An 8,340-nucleotide genomic window follows, 5' to 3' on the forward strand; every position below is an offset into this window, starting at 1 on the left:
CCGGGTACTTCCCGCGAGTACTCTTATATAAGCACACAACTTCATCTGTGATGAACGCTGCACTTTACGTCGTTTTCATGCAGGGGGCGCTGCAAACCTACGCGCCCCCTGCATGAACGACGGAGGAGCAGGGACAGACGCTCGATCGCGTTGGAATCAATCTGCAGACGGCGGTCTTCTGGCACGGCCAGCTCAGCTGTGTCGCCTCATCTCCACCCCGCGATCCCAACCAGGTGAAAGTCCGCATCGAACCGAACCCCGGCAAGGCCATCTACTTAACGACTAGAGAAAATTCACACGAAATGTCGTTTTCAATGAAGTCTTCCAGATGGAAAATGATATCAGCTTTCAATGAAGAAATACAATTATCAAATGCAAAACAATATACAATTCAAAGTTGTTTCATTTTCAAACTTCAAAACGGAGCATCGGGAGTTTGCGTGGATGCGTCGTAAATGTGAATTTTTTTCGTGAGTTTCCTGGCCCAAGGCCGTAAATGGTTGTGAGGGGCACGGCAGGCGGTCAGGCTTGCTTCACCCCCATGGTTGTGAACATCCAGACGTTAATCGGCAAGGACCATTTCTTGTCCTAGTTCGCCAACATATAAGACGTCATGCAAAATTCTCATGAGTGTTGTTGTGCAGAATGTATCTACTAGATGTGCTCTGCCTTGTAACCAAATATAAATCTGTACCAAAAATGTATTTCAAATGTGCTCTTAAAATGACCTCCTTGCTATGAAACAGATCAGCAGACACGACATCTTTCATTTATCGATCTCTCCACGAAACAAAGGAATGTTTTACACAAACTATAAATAGCAACAGACTTCTGGGAGCGCGTCATTGATTCAGTGCAAGCCACCTGTGGACCCTTATTGGGGCACAGCGTCTCAACGGCAGCCGGGCTTGTTTCAACTGATAGTTACGGACATCCAGACGTTAATCAGTAAGGCGCATTTCTAGTCCTAGTTAGACAAAATTTGTGTCAACACGTAATGCAAAATTATAATTCGTGTTGTTGAGAATGTATCTCCTCTACGTGTAACTTTTAAGTGGTTTGCCTTGTAACTGATGAATGATCCGAGTGTGCTCCCTATTTCAAAGACAATGAGTTGCTCCAGAGGGAGATGCTTCCTGAAAACACAAAAATACCCTTTGACCTGTACCACAAGAACAATGAGTGTCCACCAGATAGCAGACGTCACCACGCATTGAATACTTGTCCACCAGAGGGCACGCGTAACACGTCAAGCGCCGGTAAAAAACAAACCTAAACTCTGCAGCCGATTTGCGCTGCAATTCTTTATTTGTTCACGGATTTAAAAAAAAGTGGTTGGAGCGCCGTTGCATGGTGACGTCATCGCGCTCAGGTTGATTGGCTCCCCCCTGCGTGGTGACGCCATCGCGCTCACGTTGGTTGGAGCGCCTCGCTGCGTGGTGACGTCATCGCGCTCGGGTTCGTGGGCGCGCCCCCGTGCGTGGTGACGTAATCGCGCTCGGGTTGGCGGGCGCCCCAGTGCGTGGTGACGTCATCGCGCTCGGGTTCGTGGGCGCCCCCGTGCGTGGTGACGTCATCGCGCTCGGGTTGATTGGGGCACCTCCCTGCGTGGTGACGTCATCGTGTGGGCGGGGGGGCTGGTCACGTGGGCGGGGGGGCTGGTCAGAATGTATCTCACATAATACAAAATTATAATTCAAGTTGTAGAGAATGTATCTCCTCTACGTGTAACTTTTAAGTGGTTTGCTTTGTAACTGATGAATGATCCGAGTGTGCTCCCTATTTCAAAGACAATGAGTTGCTCCAGAGGGAGATGCTTCCTGAAAACACAAAAGTACCCTTTGACCTGTATCACAAGAACAATGAGTCTCACCTGAGTTATCTGTACAGGTTACTTGCAAAACACACACTGTGTCCTAACATCACTTATTCAATGTTTGACCCTTATAGACAAAATGGTACATGTACGCACACAATCAGACAAGTATTCATTCAAAATTAGTGACAGGCATATTAACAAAATTGAAAGACTGCACTGAAATATACTGCATTAGGTTACATTGCATTAACAAGAAGCTAATTTAAAAAAATACGCACTGTCTGCTTAACAGTGTATGTACAACATACTAATGCACCATTCAAAACGAGTCGGCCATTGCATGCTGGTGTCTGGGTCAAAATTGAGCAAATTCTAAACATTACCTACAAACTCCACAACTGAGATGCCACATCAACCATCGCCCCCTACTGACAGGCTCTTGTCCACACGCAGGCCGGTGCAGGGCCACCACCTTGTGCCACACAGGGGCAGCTGCTACTTGGGGATGCTCTTAGAGTGTTTGAAAAGAGATACGATACAAAACTCCGAATTGTCGAGGCAATTAAGCAAGCACAATATAAATGCAATTGATAACAGTGAATGCTTGGGAGCTTATTGGCATTCGCTCCTGGTTAGAGGTCTACCCAACACACAGGTCCACAAAGACTGGCCGCTCTTACCCTGCAGGTTGAACCTAGGAACTGAGTGTTCAACTTCACATTCTTGTCATTAGAGGCCTGTGACAAAGGTGCATCTATTGGAGCGGCATCGTCTAAGGCAGTGGTTCTTAACCTTGTTGGAGGTACTGAACCCCACCAGTTTCATATGCGCATTCACAGAACCCTTCTTAATTGGAAAAATAAAATATTTTTTCAAATTGAAAACATAGGTACATGTTTTACTGGTGCACAATCATGAGTCAGGTGTGTGTCTTAACCTCCGCCGAACCCCTGAGACTGACTCACCGAACCCCTGGGGTTCGATCGAACCCAGGTTAAGAACCACTGGTCTAAGGCTTACGCATCTACCGGGTCTCCATTTGACTTTGTATTGTCTCGGAGGAAGTCCACCCACACCTCCACTTCCACAAACTGCTGGGAGTCGCCTCGCTCTGCCTCACAGTCAGAATTCTCCTCCTGCTTCACGTTGCCTCCATCGACGTGAAGGTCCGATTTGGGAGTTGAATCTTCATCTTCACATTTTACCTTCACTTCTTCGCTCTTCACCATCACGTCTTCACATTTCACATTCACCTCTTCATATTTCACCTCGTTACCTTTAAACGTGTCCAAGCTGGGATTTTCTTCCGGTTCTTGTTTGATGAGCGATGGGCTCATTGACTTTCACAAGCTGATTTCACACTCCACTCCTGGTGGATCTTCTGATGCTTGTGTAATGCGGGCGAAAGCGACCTTCCGGATGTGACGTCACGAGGAGGCGGAGCCAGGTGACGTGGGTGAAAGGTAGGGGGTCCTTAAGTGGGTAAACCGGAAGGAGAAGGCAGTCGGGGTGTGAATGGAAAGGTGTGGGGCCACGCGGGCGTACGAGCCGAGGGGGCACCGTCAGAAGCGGGAGCCAACCCTGGGAACAGTAGAGAGCTACTGGGAGGTGTAAAGCTGCAGATAGAGATAGGCAGTAAGGTTGTGTGTGAGGAGCAGCGGAGTGGCTGCCAGGAGTCGCAGGAGCGACGAGAAGGCGAGACAGCACGAGGCCGTGAGAGCTGCAGCAGGAACAGCCAAGGGAGCTGTGTGAGAGTACAGCAGCGGAGCTGCTGTGGGGCTGCAAGAGCGACAAGAACAGCAGCGGGGCTGCTGATGTGGACTGGAGTGACATCGGAACCAGCACAGAGAGAATAAGAGAGACAGCCGTGTGGGGACGTAGTACGGACCGAATAAAGGACACTGAGCCAGATATCGTTGTCAAGTCTTTTATTACACTGGGGTCAGAAGTGAAACGGCATGTCTAAGCAAGTAAGGAAGAAAATTCCCCCGGCGCCAGCATCGGCTTCTTCGTCCGACGACGACGAATTCCCTCCGACCACGGATTTTGCTGGGGTGGTGGAGGAGAGCCCTGCTGAGGCGAGCACGGGGACGGGCGTGGAAGATGTCGGCGCGATGGCGGGTCCGTCAACAACATCGGACGCTGAGCAAAGATGGCAACAGGTGGCAGAACAACTGGAGACACTCAAGGACGTCCTGGCGCATCTGTGTCATCTCGTTACGCCAAGGACGACGATGGAACGAGAAGGTGCCCCACGGGCCGCCACGTTGCCTGCCCTGCCGCCGCCATTGGCCACGCGGCAAGAAGACGCCATCTTGCGCGCTCCGCGGCGCCAAACCGCCATCTTGGCCACGCCGCGGGCCGACGCCATTTTGAATTTACCTCCACAACAACCATCATTGGAAGACGGCGTGAAGAGGAGTCGGAGTCGCCACCTTACTACGGTTAAGGAATTCTCTATCGGGGGCGATTGGAGCGCTTTCGCCTGCCGATTTTTGGCGGCGGTTCGTTCAGCAAGATGGACCGATGCGGAGGCCTTGGAAGTGTTGCCGACTCTACTGGACGACGAATCTGTGCGATTTTTCCGTTCCATAACGGCCGATAAGAAGAAGACGTTATGTGGAGTTTTTGAGGAAATGGCCGACGCCTATGAGCCACCTGACGACGCGCATCGGCGATTCGCTCAACGACAACGAGCACCCGAAGAATCGCCCGTGGCGTTCAGGGGTGCGGTGTTGGAGCTGGCCATGGCGGCATATCCTGACACGCCACAGGATCTGCTCGAGCCCCTCATATTGGGAAAAATGCTGGAGCTGTCTCGGGATCTGGGGATCCCCATGCCTGTGTGTGGGCATGAGAAGCTCACGTCCCGGGCGGCAGCAAAGTGTCTGGACGCGCAGTTTAATCTCCGTCGCTGGAAGCAAGTGGCGGCATGGACGGGTGGGCCCGTCAAGGAAGGAGGCGCGACGGGGTGGGACCCCACAAAGGCGATCTATGTGCCGGATGAGCGGGGTCCACAGGAGCTGACGGCTGCCTCCTCTCCATGGCCGGGACGCGGAAGGCCGGGGCCGCGCGCTACGCCATCGGGACGGGGCCGCCGGGACGCAGGACCTGCGCTTCGGCGCAACGAGGCCGATTGCTTCCGCTGCGGCCGTAGGGGCCATTACGCCAGAGATTGCTGGGCCCGCTTCCCGGGTCCGCCGCAGCAGGAGCCCACAACACCGGACAAGCCGACCAAGGAACCTCCGAAACAGGCATGTCGGCACGCACCAGACACTCGGCAAGGCTTTACACCTCACCCACCACCTGTGTTGCGCGATCCTATTGTTGTTGTTAAAGAAAGGCCATCGACGGGGCCTTGTCATTCAGTTACGCAGTGGCGCAAATTGGCACGGAGAGTTGTCGCGGCCGCTACGGGTTCGTCCACTGTACCGGGGTCCATACAAGGTGTGGACGTGCGCATTTTGGTCGACTCGGGAGCGTCTGCGACTATTATATCGGATGTCATTTTCCATCTGTTGGGCATTCCGCCGGGGGCTGTGCGTCCGGTTTATGGGTCTTGCGTCGCTGCAAACGGGGGTAGTATGGGGATTGTGGGCCAGGTGGATGCTAAGATATCTATAGGGGATGTGTCGGCTTCGGGCGTTGTGTTAATATCGAGATCTTTGGCGGTTCCTTGCTTACTAGGCACGGATTTTTTGGCTAAGATGCCCATTTTGATTAAAATCAATGAGAATTGTATTGAATTGCCGGGGGGCCGTCGAATCTCGTTTCTGCCGTCGCCCTGGGGGCGACCTGCTTCGGCCGTACAGGTGCAGGCGCTGTCCGTCGCATCTGTGGACATCCCACCTGGTTCACAGATGCTTATACCCTTGCGGTATCGGAAGCCCCTGCCCAATCGGCTAGGAGCATTAGGGGTCTTGTTGTCACCATCCGCCACGATAACAACGGGATTGGCGTTAGTTGGGGCACAGACCATCGTCCGGCCGGATCAATTACCGGTTTTACAGGTGCTTAATGCGGGGGTGGAAAACATCCGTGTTCCGGCCGGTACGGTTGTGGCACATGCCACTACGACGTTTGCGACGCACGATTGTCCGCATCGCCGAGGAGTGGTCGCTGGTGTTTCCGAGCCAAGGAGTTCGGACAATCGTTGGATCGCTACCTTATGTGACGAAAATTCTTCCCTGTCCGTGGGGCAACGTGATGCGCTGCGTAAATTGTTGCTGACGTATTCGGATGTATTCAGCTCCGACGATTTGGATTTGGGACGCACATCCTTGCTTTCCCATCACATTGAGACGGGCGACGCTGCCCCTATTCGGTTGAATTCGCATCGGATGAGTCCAGCGGAGCGAGAACACGTTCGGGGGGCGGTGGAAGACATGTTGGCTGCGGACATTATATCGCCATCTAACAGCCCATGGGGCGCTCCTGTGGTCTTGGTTAAGAAAAAGGATGGCAACTTGAGATTTTGTGTCGATTTCCGGAAATTGAATAAGATATCGGTGGCAGATGCGTACCCCCTGCCGCGTATGGACGACTCCCTTGACGCATTGTCGGGGGCTAAGTTCTTTTCCACACTGGACCTCTCTTCGGGATTTTGGCAGCTTCCCCTTGACGAGTCCTCACGGGAGAAAACCGCATTCCGTACGCCGCAGGGGTTATTTCAATTCAACTGCCTCCCGATGGGATTGAATGCGGCCCCTGCTACGTTTCAAAGATTGATGGAGCTCGTTTTGACGGGGTTGCAGTGGGAGACGTGTCTTATATATTTGGACGATATTATTGTGTTCAGCCGCACATTTGAGGAACATTTAACGCGGCTGGAGACAGTGTTCACGAGGATGCGCTCTGCCAATTTGAAATTCAAACCAAAGAAATGCCACCTACTGCAACGGTCCGTCCGTTATTTGGGGCACATTGTGAGTGCCGAGGGGGTGTCCACGGATCCGGAAAAGACGGCGTGTGTCCGGGATTGGCCGACTCCGGCCTCTGTGGGGGATGTTCGACGGTTTTTGGGATTTGCCTCGTATTACCGAAGATTTGTGCCGGGGTTTGCGACGATTGCGAGGCCCTTGCATCTCCTTACGGGTAAAGGACGGAAATTTGTTTGGGGAGAGCCGGAAGAGGCGGCCTTTCGGAGTCTGCGCGATCTATTGGCTACGGCCCCGACATTGGATTATCCCGATTTTGATCGCCCTTTCATTCTAGATACGGACGCGAGTGACACAGGTATTGGGGCGGTATTATCACAGTCTAAAGGGGGCGTAGAGCGCGTCGTGGCGTATGGTAGCCGAGTCTTGTCGCCTGCGGAAACACGCTACTGTGTCACTCGTAGAGAACTTTTGGCGGTTGTTTTTTTCCTACGGCAATTTCGACCGTACCTTTACGGTCGTTCTTTTATTGTGCGTACGGATCATGCGGCCTTGCAATATGCACTTAAAATGGACCAGCCATCGGGACAGTGGGCACGTTGGTTGGACACGCTGCAGGAGTTTTCCTTCCAAATTCAACATCGGAAGGGAGTGCGCCATGCGAACGCTGACGCACTTTCCAGATTACCAGGGCGCGCCCCTTGTAAATGTGCGTCGGGGACGCATAGGTGTTCGCCGATTCTCAACCCCTCTCAGCCGCTCACGTTGGCCGTCGGGAAGTCGGATACTCCGATGGAACCGGGACCGACTGATGGGGTTTTGAATCTGCCGCGGTCTGTCTGGATTCGGGAACAGATGATGGACGAGTCGTTGTTGTCCATGCGGAAGCGGTCTATGAGGGACAAGGGGTGTCCGAGTTCGGCTGTGAGGCCGCGAACCGCTCTCCGAGATGGTCTGCTTATGTGGCAAGAAAGGTTCCAGGAAAGCTGGCGTGTGGTGGTACCAACGTCCTTGCGATTTGAGTTGATTAGAACTCTCCATTGTGACACACTATTGCATTTAGGGGTACAGAAGACCTTGTTGACGTTACAACGTCATTATTTTTGGCACGGCATGGCGACAGATGTCGTAGGGCACGTGCGCGCGTGCCCTGAATGCGCCCGGCGTAAGCCGCCTAAACATCCTTACGTGCCGCCTCTCCAGTCGATTCAGGTGTCTCGAGTCAATGAATTGGTGGCACTGGACATATTGGGACCCTTCCCACCATCGGCGAGGGGAAATAAATATTTGCTGGTAGGGGTCGAGTATCTCTCCCGTTGGCCGATGGCCTGGCCGTTGCCCGATCAGTCGGCCGCGGCCATCACCGACGCCTTTTTGTTTGGGTACATTATGGACAAGGGGGCGCCGGAGAGACTCCTCACGGACCAGGGCCGAAATTTCTCTTCTAAATTATTGGCTGAAGTGTGCGCAGGCCTTGGGACTAAAAAGATACGGACATCTCCATACCATCCGCAGACGGATGGTATGGTTGAGCGGCTGAACAGGACATTGTCTGCCATGCTTTGCCATACTGTGAGTGAACAGCAATCGGATTGGGATCTGCACATCCCCGGAGTGCTTTCGGCGTACAGGATGACGCCCCAT

Source organism: Lampetra planeri, unplaced genomic scaffold, assembly GCF_965212315.1.
Source record: "Lampetra planeri unplaced genomic scaffold, kcLamPlan1.2.h2 scaffold_456, whole genome shotgun sequence".
Taxonomy (NCBI): domain Eukaryota; kingdom Metazoa; phylum Chordata; class Hyperoartia; order Petromyzontiformes; family Petromyzontidae; genus Lampetra; species Lampetra planeri.